Source organism: Capricornis sumatraensis, chromosome 10 (genome assembly GCF_032405125.1).
Source record: "Capricornis sumatraensis isolate serow.1 chromosome 10, serow.2, whole genome shotgun sequence".
Lineage (NCBI taxonomy): Eukaryota > Metazoa > Chordata > Mammalia > Artiodactyla > Bovidae > Capricornis > Capricornis sumatraensis.
This window is the reverse complement of record NC_091078.1, coordinates 82,917,457-82,932,701: the sequence shown is the minus strand read 5'-3', so window position 1 is coordinate 82,932,701 and position 15,245 is coordinate 82,917,457. Positions and strand designations below refer to the sequence as shown.

The 15,245-nt window shown below is 43.2% G+C and overlaps 1 protein-coding gene across 2 annotated transcripts in view; it reads right to left on the bottom strand.

Annotated features, from left to right (window-relative positions):
* PRICKLE2 (prickle planar cell polarity protein 2) overlaps positions 1–15,245 on the bottom strand; it is a 172,024-nt gene that overhangs the window by 97,167 nt on the left and 59,612 nt on the right. The gene's annotated exons all lie outside the window — the stretch shown is intronic.

Sequence of the window (15,245 nt, the reverse complement as noted above, 5' to 3'; positions counted from 1 at the left end):
TGTGGGTTTGAAATTCTAATCAGAAACCCCAAATTACCCCACATTGGTAGCTGTTTTTTTAATGCACAAGAGCATCATGCATGTGAATAATTTCAAAAGATAGCAGCCAAAGACACAATTCTCTCCCTCAAATTGAACATTTCTCTTTTAAGATTACCATCTGTTCCCTTTTCCATGGCTACAAAAATGATGAAGCAATAAAAACGTTGATGTCAGCAACACAAAAGCACTTTTAGCTTCCACCAGTGAAATAAAAAGTAAAAAGAGAGGAAAAAAGTAAAGGAGGAAAAAGATTTTAAGAAAATAAGCTGTTCTACCTGCACTCTGACCTTCAGGATTAGTTTCAGGAGCACCTTATTAAAGTGATGAGACAGCCCAGAATTCTAATTGCCATGCGCCTGAATTTTTTGACAAAAGCTTTGTGAAGAATATAATTCACATACCATAAAATTCGGCATTTTGGAGTGTACCATTCACTGGTTTTTAGTATATTTACAGAGATGTAAAAGCACCACCATTATCTAGTTTTAAAACATTTTCTTCACCCTCAAAAGAAACTCCAAGTGCATTATTAGCAGTAACTTCTCACCCTCCCCTCCCCCTGGGCCCTGACAACCACTAATCTATTCCCTGTCTTTAAGGTTTTACTTGTTCTGGAAATTTCTGGAAATTTCACATAAATGGCATCTTACTACAAGTAGTCTTACCGTATACATAAATGGAATTTTACTATATACAGGCTTCTTACACAAAGCAGGATGTTTTCAAGATAAACTCTTGCAAAAGCTCATGTCAATCTTTCATGTCTTGCATTATAATACTCCATTATATGGATATACTACACTTTGTTTATCCATTCATCAGTCAGTAGACAGTTGGACTGTTTTCACTGCTCTTGAATAACGCTATTCTATTTATGTGCAATTCTCTGTATGTTTTCAATTCTCTCGGGTATTTACCTAGGAATGGAATTGCTGAGTCATACAGTAACTTTATGTTTAACATTTTGAGGAACTGCTGAATTATTTTTCAAAATATCTACATCTTTTTACATTCCCACCGTTAATGAATGAGTGTTCCATTTTCTCCACGTTTTTGTCACACTTGTCATTGTCTTTCTCTGTGATTGTTGTCTAGTGGGTGTGAAGTGGTATCTTACCAAGGCTTTGATTTGTACTTCCTTAATGACTAATGATATTACACATCCTTTTATGTGATTGTATATCTTATTTGGAGAAATGTCTATTCACATCTTTAGTTCATTTAAAATTGCCTTTTTATTGTTGAAATGAAAGAATTCTTCATATACTTTTTGGATACAAGTCCTTATCAGATATATGCTTTGTAAAAATTTTCTCTCATCTGTGGACTGTCTTCCCTTTATGATGAAGTCCTTTGAAACACCTAAGTTTTTGATTTTAAGGAAGTCCATTTTTTTGCCCTGTTGTTCTTTCTGCTTTTGGTATCATATTTAAGGAACCTAAGGTCATAAGATTTACTCTTGTATTTTCATCCAAGAATTATACGGTTTTAGTTCATATTTATAGGTCTATGACCCATTTTGAGGTGCTTTTCATATATGGTATGAAATAGGACTCCAACTTCATCCTTGTGCGGCTATCTAAGTGTCCCAGTGCCATTCAATTCACTTGCATTGACCCTTGTCAAAAATCAGTTGACCATATATAAGGATTTATTCTGGACTCTCAACTCAACTTCATTTCATATTTTGGTCTATGTCTCTTCTTATGCTTGTACAATATTGTCTTGATTACTGCTCTTTTGTAGTACATTTTGAAATTGTATAGTGTGAGTCCTCCAATTTTCTTCTTTTAAATATATATAAATATATATATATTTTACCTGTTGTGGGTCCCTGACATCTGCACTATAAATTATAAATTTTAGGGTTATCTTGCCAATTTTTGCAAAAATTTAAGCTTGGATTTTGACAGGCACTGTGATGAATCTTTAATTTGGAGAGTACTGCTATCTTAACAATATTAAGTCTCCCAATCCATGAACAAAGAATGTCTTTCTATTTATTTCCATTTTTTCGAACGTGTGTATTCCTTAGGACTTTCTATATACAAGATCATGTCATCTGTGAATAGAGATCGTTGTATTCCTTCCTTTTCAAGGTAATGCCTATTTTTTTCTTTACCCTGTCTTATTGCTTGCCTAGGTCCTCCAGTGATCCTAAGTTGCAAATGTCTAAGTGGGCTCTTTGTCTTGTTCCTGATCTTAAGAGAAAGCAACCAACCCTTCACCATCAAGTATTAAATAATTGTGGGGTTTTTTGGTAACTTTTCTTCATTAAGCTGAAGAAGTTTTCATCTATGCTAGTCACTGAGAATTTTTAATCAACAAAGCGTGTTACATTTTGTCAAATACTTTTTTTTGCATCTATTGAGATGATCAGTCAGGGATTTTTTTGGTCCTTATTCTTTCAATGGCCTGAATTTTGATACCAAAATGTACATGAAGAAACGAAATCAGTTTTGTCCAGCCAAGTGAGGCTTGTCAGATTCTTCTGCTTCCTGCTTTTCATCTGACTGAACATATCCACGAAGAGAATGTACCTTGGGATCTGGTTTGCATCTCCAAACTCAGAGAAGTTTTATCCAAATCTTGGCTGTTGCTTTTAAAAATAGTTTGAGCTCATTTTAACAGTAACTCGTTAATTAATCACCTACTGTAAAGGAGTCAGGGGTCTTGGGAAGCAGTCAAGGGTTTTTTTTCCCCCTCTAGAACTTTTTATGTCAGTGTATGACTTAAGGAGAAAACAGTCTCCCTATGTTTAAGCAAGTCTAGGAAGCTCTTCAGTGACTAATGGTTTACTAGCAAGTCACAGTTTTAGAACAAAATGTATAGAGATTTTTTTCTAAATTTAGTCTCTAGAATATTCATCAATGAAACTCATTTATTCAGCAAGGCCGGGAAGAGCATACTTTTTAGTGCTGGACAGACATAGTCTAATGAACAGAAGCTCCAGAAGAAGGAACAAAGACAAAAGCGAAAGAGAATTAAAGAACCAGATCCATAGTGAGTCTCATTGAATAGAAGCCTGAACAGAGGAGAAAGAGGGAGAGGGCTAAGGGTCCTCTTTAGTCATTTCACAAGTAACCACCAAGTACCTACCATCTGCCAGGCACTGCTCTAGACACTAGTGATATTCAAGCAAAAGAAACAAAGATCCCTCCCCGCACAGAATCTATATACTTAGAGGGGGAGAAACATACGATAAACAACAACAAAAAAATTATATCGTTCAATCAAGTAGTATATGAAAGCTGCTCAGTGCAATGCAAAGATAGAATGGTGAGGCAAAATGAGGGCAAGCAGGGCTTGGGTAGGGGCACACAGGAGCAAATGCACAGCATACGATGTACTTCCACTCGACACCCGTGAGCTCAGATTTGCACACCAGTCCTCCAAGAAAGGAACTATCACCTCCACCTTCCAGAGAAGAAAACAAAGCAGAACAGAGATGCAAAGTAGGATCCATCTGACCCCCAAATCCTATTAATACCCTATGAAAGGCATACCTCATTCCCACCAGAGAGCAGCCTTTCGCTCGACAACAAACACATTCAGAAAAATCAAAACCAAACAGGAAAAAAAAAAGAGGAGGAAAAGAAACAACAACAAAAAAAGGTAAATCAAAACCATCAGGACCTTATGTATTTTCCCCGTTAGCTGTCTGCCTTCCATTCCTCATTTATAATTAACAGGCACTGCTGTGGCAAGGCACTTTTATTTGCAAAGAATTTTTAACCTTTGAGTGCTTCCATGACAGCCTTTGGAGAGACTAATTTAATAACTCCTGTTTACAAATGAGCAACGGCAAGGCCTAGATGCTGAGAAAGGTGCAGAGGGTCAGAGGTAAAGCCAAGAGGATTTCTCTTGATTCTCACGTCTCTCTCTCCCTCTTGGCAAAATGCAAGCAACACCTAAGAGCTCTCGCTTTCAACACACTGATTAAAGCTTTTCAGGAGTGCGTGGGGAAATATATGATTTGGTTTTGGTTTTTTCTTTTTTAAATAGACATTTATGAAGATAGAACCTGCTAGTAAAGCAGGATTTCATTAAAAAAAAAAAAAAAACAATCACACAAAGCGTGCATTGGTTTCATTCTGTCAGAGTTGACATTCTACCTGAACATAATTGGGTTTGTGAATGACAGGTTTCCAAGGAATAAGGCATGATTCAGAGAGCAGAGCTCCTGCGTCCTCCGTTCTCCCTCCGTCTACCCAGCAACAACCCTTGCCACCCCCCACCCCCAACTAAAGCTGCAGCTATGAATTCATCCACTTTCGTATTCAGAAGCCACAATCGGCTCTTCCATGACATACCCAAGACCAGCAGATGAAGGCTCTCCTTTCAACTGTCTCAAAGTACTCTGGTCATCTGCATCAGTGACCAAATCATTTGCAAAATGCCTAGCGATTTATATCAATGAACCCACCGACCATGATGCAAAAGAATTCCTTATAAATGGATCGGGGGTGTTTGTCTGTTGGGGGGCGGTGTCTCATCTTTGAGATGTTGACAGGTTATTTACAACGCTGAAGCCTGAACCACAACGTCTCCTTTTGTGTGAGAAGTGATAGGATGAAGGCAAAAAAGGAGTCTTCATTGTCACACGATGGTGACAAGTTCAAGTCATAGACTGCAGGATTCTAAGTTTGGGCAGGATTAGAAATATCATTAAGTCTTTCCCCTGTCCCCCCTTCCCCTTTCCCTTCTCTTTTTCATCCTTCCTTTTTTTTTTTTTTTTTATAAGGAGAGGAAAATATTTTTTTGCAAGAGAACTCCCATGTGGAAACTCATTATATGAAACAGAGCTGCCCAAGTTGATAAGACAGCAGGAGGTCCTGTGCTCAACTTCTCTTAAGCTCCACCTTCTTCTAAACTCCAGAACCATTTTCATGGTCCTAACAAGATTGCTGGCAGAAATTTCAATAACTTCAGATATGCAGATGACACCACCCTTATGGTAGAAAGTGAAGAGGAGCTAAGGAGCCTCTTGATGAAAGTGAAAGAGGAGAGTGAAAAAGTTGGCTTAAAGCTCAACATTCAGAAAACGAAGATCATGGCATCTGGTCCCATCACTTCATGGCAAATAGATGGGGAAACAGTACAAACAGCGTCAGACTGTATTTTTGGGGCTCCCAAATCACTGCAGATGGTGACTGCAGCCATGAAATTAAAAGACACTTACTCTGTGGAAGAAAAGTTATGACCAACCTAGATAGCATATTCAAAAGCAGAGACATTACTTTGCCGACTAAGGTCCGTCTAGTCAAGGCTATGGTTTTTCCTGTGGTCATGTATGGATGTGAGAGTTGGACTGTGAAGAAGGCTGAGCGCCGAAGAATTGATGCATTTGAACTGTGGTGTTGGATAAGACTCTTGTGGGTCCCTCGGACTGCAAGGGGATCCAACCAGTCCATTCTGAAGGAGATCAACCCTGGGATTTCTTTGGAAGGAATGATGCTAAAGCTGAAGCTCCAGTACTTTGGACACCTCACGCGAAGAACTGACTCATTGGAAAAGACTCTGATGCTGGGAGAGACTGGGGGCAGGAGGAGAAGGGGATGACCCACGATGAGATGGCTGGATGGCATCACGGACTTGACGGACGTGAGTCTGAGTGAACTCCGGGAGATGATGATGGACAGGGAGGCCTGGCGTGCTGCGATTCATGGGGTCGCAAAGAGTCGGATGCGACTGAACTGAACTGAACTGAACGTCTCAAGGGTTCCAAAGACACAAATCTGGAAACCAGCATACTTTCTAGAACAGCTCAAGGTCATTTCTAGTATTATCAGAATATGAAGTAAGTGCCCAATAATTTGAGAGATGGCAGAAAGACAAAACAAAACAAAACAAAAACCACAGAGGCTGTTGGATGACTTTAAAGAGACAGATAATTCTTTATCATCAAACTCTGCAGATGATGATGATGATTCTGGTCATGGGAAATTGTATGTCCTGTTTCTAAGACATTACATGGAGATGCCTAGGGTGTAGAGATGTACCCCCATGACTGATTTGACAAGCCTGACACAGGGCCCTGAAGTGCATTTTCACCAGCATTCCATGTCATTCCAATCTGACATGCACTTGGAGGACATGCTTCTGGAGCAATCCTCCCAGTTAGAAGGGGGCACCTGAGTCAGAGGATGGTCTGGAAACTTGAGTGTTCTACCAACATTCCCAGTGGTCTCAAGGCATCTATGCCAACTGTCCTGACCATGCTGTATTAAACTCTTGTATCACTAAGCCCACCTGTCACTCAGGTGGGCACCACTGGGGCATGTGTGTGAAAACATGCTGGTGAGAGGCAGGACCATATCAGTCATCAAACAGTGCCTCTCACTGCCAGCCTGCTATCTATCCTGCCTTCTTCCTTCCTGGGGTATGGGCTTCCCTGTGCCAAATTCATGGTCAGACAGGTTCAGGTCACTTTTATGCACAGGGTCATAGGGCAGACTGCTTAAAGGGGGCTCAGTCCCAACACAAATCAAGTGGGGGATAAGGAATGCACAGTTCTGGGCTCAATACAGCAATGCCTCAGGCAGCTGAGATCAGGTGTGGGAAAGATACATTTGTTAAAGACAGAGGGCCATGGAAAGCAACTAGACTCCAATAAAACTTAATAATAATAAAAAAAATACAGAGGGCTAAAATACCCCAAAGGCCTCCAAAGCTTTTTGCTAATTAACAGATGTGTCCTTGGTATTTAAATTCTTCCATGACTTCAGCTCACTAAAGGCACAAGAATCACTCCTTTTACTCTTAACCAGAGGAAAAGAGTAAGCCTTTTTCTCCTTATCGTAATTTAATGTTACTGCCCCCTTATCATAAAAAGAAAAGCAACATATAATGTATGTAGAAAAGAATCAGGAATTACAGATAAGCAAGAAGAAGAAAAAAAAAATTCAAACACTCACAATCCCAGAGATAATCACTGCTGAACAGAAACAGATGCAGGCCCTCTTTTCCTCTCATGTGAAGGAACTGGAGACCAGATTTCATTTATGTGTGCGCGCTATCAGGGAGTACCGAGAGACAAGACTCTGGCCTGAAATAAAAAGACATGAGCCAGAGCCACCCACACATGGACACACAACACTCTCGGCAAAAAGATGTGCATTCTTCAATCCAGATAAGTGGGTTTGCTCTGATCTGGTGCCCTGTAGCAGGATCAGAGACTTTATGTCCATAGTGTAGAGAACACAAGGCAACGTGGGAACTGCGTATATACTTAAGGGTATCACAGAGTTAAGCTGGGTCCCTCAGATAGATAGAAAAAAAAAAATCTGAAAACCGGATTTCAACAGCTATCAACTTTCAATTTGCTGTGCAAGTAGGGAGAGATGGGTCATGGATAATCTAAAACCACTAAGCCCTGGCTCTGAATTGTGTCTTTGTATATCGGTCACAGACTCTCAATGGTGTGGTAAGTGACGTCACTGCAAACCACCTAAAGGGTGTCTTGGGCAGACCAGGCTTCTGAGGGGCTGGGTAGGAGCCTGGCTTCCTCAGTCCACTCTGCTGCTCCATTCCCTCAAGTTCCCAATAAAAACATCCAGCTTTTCACATGCATGCAAGACACTGGCCTAAGATGAGCCAAAACTTAATTCTGAGTGTCATACCTTTGGGAACACCTTTCCCACCTTATCTGTTTGACCAAGAAAACAGGTAAATACGTGTTTTGAGTGAAGAGAGATTTTATTAGGCTGCAGGCTGCCTGAATGTGAGGAATGAAAAGAAGTGGGCACTCTTAGCAGAAAAGCCATTACCGTGCTGTGTAAGCGAGCTGGTAAGAACTGGAAGTGGGGTCTGCTTGCTTTCACTTAGCACTGAGAGGACTTTCCTAGTGGTGCAGTGGTTAAGAATACACCTGCCAATGCAGGAGACACAGGTTCGGTGTCTGGTCCGGGGAGATTCCACATGCTGCAGGTCAGCGAAGCCCGGGCACCGCCAACTGCTGAAGCCAGCGTGCTAGAAGCCACCACAATCAGAAGTCCACGAACTGCAGATGGAGAATAGCCCCTGTTCACTACAACTAGAGAGAAGTCCAAATGCAGGAACAAAGACCCAGCACAGCCAAAGAAAACAACTACATAAAAAACAAGAACAGCAACAAAAAAACAACAAAAAAGAATTGTTTAGAAAAATGGGTATCACTGAGATACTGCCATGATGAGTACACCAGAACTGTCAAAACTGAGCTATCACCAAGAACACTAGCTGTTCCCCTCCAAAATCGCCTGGGCCACACGATCACATGACCCACATGACAAGGCTTTAGCTCCCTCCTTCCGAGTGCTGCACAAAAACACAGTGGAGGGTCAGAAAGACAGGAAGGCAGGCAGGTGGGAAATAGGCTTGTGAAGGCTGGCTTGAAATGAAATGAGATGAGGATGTTCCAAGAGGGGGAAACGTGTCCCGAAAGGATGGAGGACTCCACAGGCCAAGTCTGACCTCCAGGGCCTTGACTCCAGTATGTGCTTGGGAACTGGGAGATGGCAGGTATATTTCTAATGTTTATGCAATTTCTTACATTTACAAAAGGTTTTATAACAGTCATTTTGTTCCATAGTTTATCATCACCTTTATTCCTTCTCAGCTGCCCTATATAGTTGGCATTTGTATCCGTTTCACACATATGATCTTACAAACTCATAAGCAACTTGACTGAAGTCACACAGATTAGAACCTAAGTTGTCCAACTCCAAGACCAAAGCTCTTTCTATCGCCTTTTTTTTAGGAGAGTGGTCAAATCTTCCTTCTTTCCTGTGTGCATATTTCTATCCTTCTCATTACCTGTCCAACCATCCAAGCAAACAGTGATGGAGCATCTACTGTAGGCCTTGTACAGAGATGCTGGGATTCAGACAGTATCTCTAACCTCATGGGGCTTCAAGTCAAGTGAAGAAGAGAGACAACAGTCAGGTCAACACATAGATAAACTTGCCACTTACAGACTGTGGTGACTGTCATGATGGAAGCAAACAAGGGGATGGGAGAGGGGCCAAGGATGGATCAGGACAGGCCTCCCCACTGAAACGACACGTGAGTTGTGATGGCAAGATGGAGGAGGAGCCAGCTCTGGGGAAGACCAGGGAGAGTTCTCCAGGCAGAGGAAAGGCAAGCAGAGGCTGTGGCATGGGGAAGGGTATGGAGTGACTGTCTCAGGAGGCCATGTGTTGACCTCCCCTCCTCCACCACTGTAGGCATGGAAGATGGTGACCAAGGCGGCTGAGCCCCTGCCTGTACTGAAGCACTGTGATTTGGGGGGAGAGGCCATCTCAGTGGGCTGAAGGAAAGCTCTTCCTTTCTCCTGAATTCCCTTCACCTTGGACTTCCTATCTTCCTGTCTTGATACCCAGACGTCAGCATATCCTGTTATTTGCAGCCTCACTGGCTCCTTCACCCCCTGTCCCCACAGCCACAATACTGTGTTCTTCCTCTTTCTTGAAACACTCAGTCTGACTAAGGGACCCAGGCATGAACCTTGACACTTGCCATGTCTGGAAGCAAGATTTCTATCTCTGTGAGAAAGGAAAAACGGCTTCCTAATCAACACAGAAGCTCAAGGGTGGAGACCGTGACAGGGCCAGCTGGGTACGAGGCTGGTGCGAGCGCAGAGCCAAAGCCCGCTGTCTGGCCCGTCATACTCCCTGCCCTCTGTCTGGGCTCCAGCGGCTCTGGCCATCTGCACCAAGAGGAGATTATCCCTGCCAGGCGCTGCCCAACTTGGTACAGGATCATTTTTAGTGGCAGTTGTTTCCTCTAATATGTCAATTCATATTTCCATGAAGAAGCATACATGGTGCCCTACTGTGGACTAATTTATCTTGGAATTTTTTAGGCAGTGGAAACATTTTTTTTTTCTTTTAAATTAAACCTCCTGGATGACTTTTCATATTATGAGTATCTCTGACCAGACTTTGATTTCTGGGTCTGATGTCTCGGCAATGGAAGAACCACGTGTTAGATCAGGTTTCCCCAGAATCAGATCTGGGAAAGGGCTCCGAACATAAAGAAGGTTGGGAGGTGATCCCCAAGCTCCTGAGAAGGAACTGCGGAAGGGATGGAGGGCAGAGAACGATGCCAACACATGGAGGGGTGATGGGCAGCTGCAGCTCTGGGCAACTGTGACTCATTTAGTGGAGAAGCTATGGAAAATGGTCTAGAACATTCTTCACAGATGGCCTACTAGAGAATCAAAGAGGCAGGGGTACTCACCCCCCACCCAATTCCCAACAGTCACTGGGTGAGAATTACACCCCTGTGGCCCACCCCACATGCCAAACAGGCAGGCTAGAGAGTGATAGTTCCTTTGGATGGAGGAACCACGGGTCAGAGGACTCTGAGGTGGTGAATGCCCAGGGGGAAGAGGGGACTGTCCCAAGTGTCTGCTGCCGGCGGCTTCATTTATTAAACAACTAATCACTGTACATCTATTATATACTATGCATTCTGGTGGGTATTGTGAGGGATTAAAACAAAATAGTAAGAAGCCCCTGTGTGACTGGGACACAAAAATAGAGTCACAGAGAGCAAGATCATAAATTTCAAAGTCAAGTACTTATGAGGTTACTTAAGAGAAGGTGCTTATCTAGGAGACAGATGCTGAAAAACACACAGGTCAAGGATTATGCTTGTCATTTAATTTCATGAATGGCAAAACCATACAGTATTGTAAAGTAAAATAAAGTAAAAATAAAAGACAAAAAAAATAATTTCAAAGGGTTGAGCAAAACTAATAATATATGTGTATGCATTGTGTGGGTGTGCATGCAAAAAAGAGACGGAGGGAGGGGGGAACAAGCAGCATAAAAGGGCCAAATGTTAGCAACAGACTTTTCTAGAAGGCTGTCTGGAAGTTAGTTCATCATGCTATTCTTATTAACTGTATATAACACTGCAGTTTTTCAAAATAAGTTTTGAGACACAGAAATAAAAAACTGAACAGTTTTGTGACTTTGTTTTAGGTCAGTTATTAATAGAACACCTAGCACATGCTGGGCACTGGATACCACCTTGCTGACTAGCAAGTCGCTAGGCAAAAAGAGAAGGAAGGAGTATTCCTGACAGGTGGATAAAGGCATGCATTTAAGAGAGATCAAGGTGCTATTAAGACACTGAAAGGAGTCTAAGATGGTGACAAGTCAGCAGGTGCAAGAGTACACATGCAACCCAAGTGAAGGAGTTTTTGCTTTACTGTAAACATGTTCACAGGCCAGTGAGAAATCTGCCTACCAAACACACAGCTAGCTAATTCAGCATCATGATGAGTAGTAAGAGTGAACCCTCAAGGGAAAGAGCTTGGCCACTGATGGTGTCTCCATGGCAACACTGCTACCTGCATCACTGCATCCGTTAGGAAAGGCTGTGAGTATCTAGAGAAGCTCTGATTTCCTGAGCTGCGTTCAGACCCACAGCCTTCCTAAGAAGCAACCAAAGTAGATGGAATGGTTATGCCTGGACCAGTTCCTCCATTTCACTTGGTCCATATGTTAACTGTGATTTCATGGCATGTACGTTTTTCCTTCATTGGATGCTGAGCAGATCCAGTTCCAAGAGCTCCTCCTTTCCAGATGAGTCCCTCAGGGGAACAGTTTCTGAGGAAATAACTACACATTGAATTGTAACACTCCTCACCTCCTGACTTCAAAATGAGAATTGTAAGACTCCACAAAATATCTCGCTGTTTGCTTTTCTTTTCCATGCCACCTGCCAAAGGACTTGTTCAGTCACTACCTCCTGTGTAGAAGAAGTTGGCTAACCCCACTGAGACCAAATCTGAAGCATTGAATATCCCCTAAGTACTCAAAAATAGCATACTGTGACTGTGCAGTGAATTAAGATCTTGGAGGCACAGTGCCTTGGGTTCAATCCCTATCTCTGCCACTTCACTGAGTGGCTGTTAGGATTAATAATACCTATGCTGCTGCTGCTGCTGCTAAGTTGCTTCAGTCGTGTCCGACTCTGTGCGACCCCATAGACGGCAGCCCACCAGGCTCCCCCGTCCCTGGGATTCTCCAGGCAAGAACACTGGAGTGGGTTGCCATTTCCTTCTCCAATGCAGGAAAGTGAAAAGTGAAAGTGACGTCACTCAGTCGTGTCCGACCCTCAGTGACCCCATGGACTGCAGCCTTCCAGATTCCTCTGTCCATGGGATTTCCCAGGCACGAGTTCTGGAGTGGGGTGCCATTGCCTTCTCCAATAATAATACCGATAGCTGGTCTTAAACAATACAGCTGGTATTAAATAATGCCTTCATTATGCTGGCTATAGTGAAATCTGACTGGGCCAGCTTGCTAGGCCCTGTGCTATGTACAGGGACAAGAAGTAAAACAAGTCAATAAAAATAGCTATGGTTCTTGTTCGGTAGAAGTTGTTCTAGTCCCTACTAATATATTTTAGTTGGGATGGAAACAGATCAATGGAAAACAGATGGGTGGCAAACCAATCACTTCTGTGAGTCTTTATTAAACACCTAATATATACTTGAAGGTGTGCTGGACTGACGAAGGGAATTTGATTACCATCTTTACCTAAGGCTTACTTATTTTACCATGCTTTTAACACTTCAAGGTCACAAAGATGACCTTAGTTTCTTACCAAGATACAATAAGGTAAACAGGCTCGGATAATGACCCTGGGACTAATCAAACACTTCAGAGCTTCCCATGCACTTTCAATTCGGGGAACTCTGTGACCTGCCAAAAATATCTACCAAGGTTCCTCAGAGGAACAAGGGCTATTATTGCCATTTCACAGAAGGAGAAGGTGGTGCTCAGAGAAGCCAAGCACTGCGGCCGTTACTAGTAAGTGTGCCGTGTCTGGAACGCCAAATCTTCTCCTTTTCACCCTGAAGCAGGGCGAATTGAGTCAGTTTGGTTCCGATTCTGGGATGGGCTGTTTCTAACTTTCCTTTTGAGAAGGACATGTTTGGGATGTATGCCAGGCTCTGCGCAAAACACTTTCCACGCGTTCTTGACTTAATCCTCACAGCACAGTAAGAGATGGAAATCAGTAATACCTTCCTCATTTTACAGATGGGGAAAACCAAGGCTCAAAGTGTTTCTGAAACTCACTTATGCTCCCACAGCCGCCAGACTACGAAACTGGAAACGCAAACCTGGACCAGCTAGATTCCAGAACCCTTCACTGAACACCTGAGCGAGCCGCCTGTTCGAGGCCCCAGCAGACGGACTGCGCTGCTCCCCTAATCCATGTAAAACAAGTTGTGCTTTTCTCCCTGTTCACAGAGAGGCCCCCAAATCACTGGCAAGTCATAGGAAATTCTTAAGTGGCTGCTTATTAATAACATTTTCAGTTTATATTAGCCTGCCTTTCATCCAGGGGAACTCAGCCAGCTCCATGTACAGAGAACCTCTGCAATCCAGCCGTTTCTGGTGTGGACGGGGGCCAGCTGGCGAGAGCACCCCTCAGGGGCCTGGCTTGTGGGGATTCTGGCAATGGTCACACCCCTCAAAACTTGACAGGGGCCCTTTAATATCCGTGCTGAAGGGCTGGAGGCAGAGACTTCCCAGAAATCCACGTTCCTCCGTGAATGAAGCCAACGGCTCGAGATGACCCCAGTGGACTTGGGAAACAAGAGTGTCAAGAAATTGGGTGTTTACCAAGCACTGAGGCTGGAAGTGAAGCCCTGCCATTGAGATTGAGTTAGACACAACAGGGAAAGACGTTATTTTCAGGAGAGACCTGGCTTCAGTCAAGTCCAGAGCAAAAAACAAAACACATTTCTCAGGGTTTCCCACAAGGGGGACAGACAAAAAAGAGAAAGAAAAAAAAAAAAAAAAAAGGCAAGATGCTGATTTCCCTTCTTCGAACCCGATCCGTGGAAAGGTTTATGTGGTTTTGTTCTGAGCCATGACCAGTCCCCTCATTCTGCAGCAGCAAGGGGATGGAGGGAAGTACAGAGAAAGAAAATAACACTTCCTGGTTTCATGTTTTATTGGAAAGAAGCCCTGGATGAATTGAATTCACATGGTCTACAGGAGTGAGACACTGAAAATATTTAAGAATCTGTTATATTCAGATTTGACAAGGTGACGGTGGAAGGATGTATGTCTCCTAGACGCGCCTCCCACCCCCAAACCCTGGGGGTGCAGCAACGCCCACGTGCTTCTGGCTGAGCTGATACAATGAACAGCAGCTCAGTCTGTGGATTTCTTGGTGCACGGGATGAGGCTTGGTCACTTATCCATGAGCTCTACTCACTATTTCCACCTTTCCCCATCTGGTCAGCATCACCTCCTGCCTGGGGTACAACAGCCTACTTATTCTTCCCTGTATCCACTCTTACCTCTCTAGAATCTATTTTCTGTTTTGTTTTTAAAAACAATGGTGGTATCACTCAACTGCCCTGCTTAAAAAGCTCCACTGGCTTTCCATTATAATTAAAGCACATACTCCCTAATGTTGGCCTATGAGATCCAATATAATCTGGCCCCTTCCTGTCTCTCCAGCTTCATTTTGTCCCACTGCCCCCCATCTTCTCTACTATGTTTCAGCCCCAATGACCTTTTAATTGTCCTCTGTGCTTGCATGTGTGCCAAGGCCATCCCTCTCTTAGGACCTCTGCAGTGGCTGTTTTACTGCCTGAAGCATCCTTCCCTGAGCTCTTTCTGAGCTGACCTATTTTTCATTATCCATGTAATTACTCAAAGGCACCTCCACCAAGAACCCTATGAAAAATAGCCCACTTTCCCTTCTCATTCACTCTTCATTCTATTATCCTTTCATTTTTTTCTTAACATTTGTCACTATCGGAAACTGCTTTTACCTGTTGGTGGATCTATCAAATATTTCTCCCACTATAACCTCCGTAAAATCAAGGAGCTTATTTTATAACCATGCTGCTAAGTGGCGTCAGTCATGTCTGACTTTATGCAACCCCACAGATGGCAGGCAGCCCATCAGGCTCCCCCGTCCCTGGGATTCTCCAGGCAAGAACACTGGAGTGGGTTGCCATTTCCTTCTCCAATGCATGAAAGTGAAAAGTGAAAGGGAAGTCACTCAGTCGTGTCCAACTCTTTGCGACCCCATGGACCGCAGCCTACCAGGGTCCTCTGTCCATGGGATTTTCCAGGCAACAGTACTGGAGTGGTGTGCCATATAACTCTAACCTAAAACAGTAAGTATTCAATCCAGCCTGGAATCTAGCTTGGTAGTTCTCAACTAGAGGCTGAACA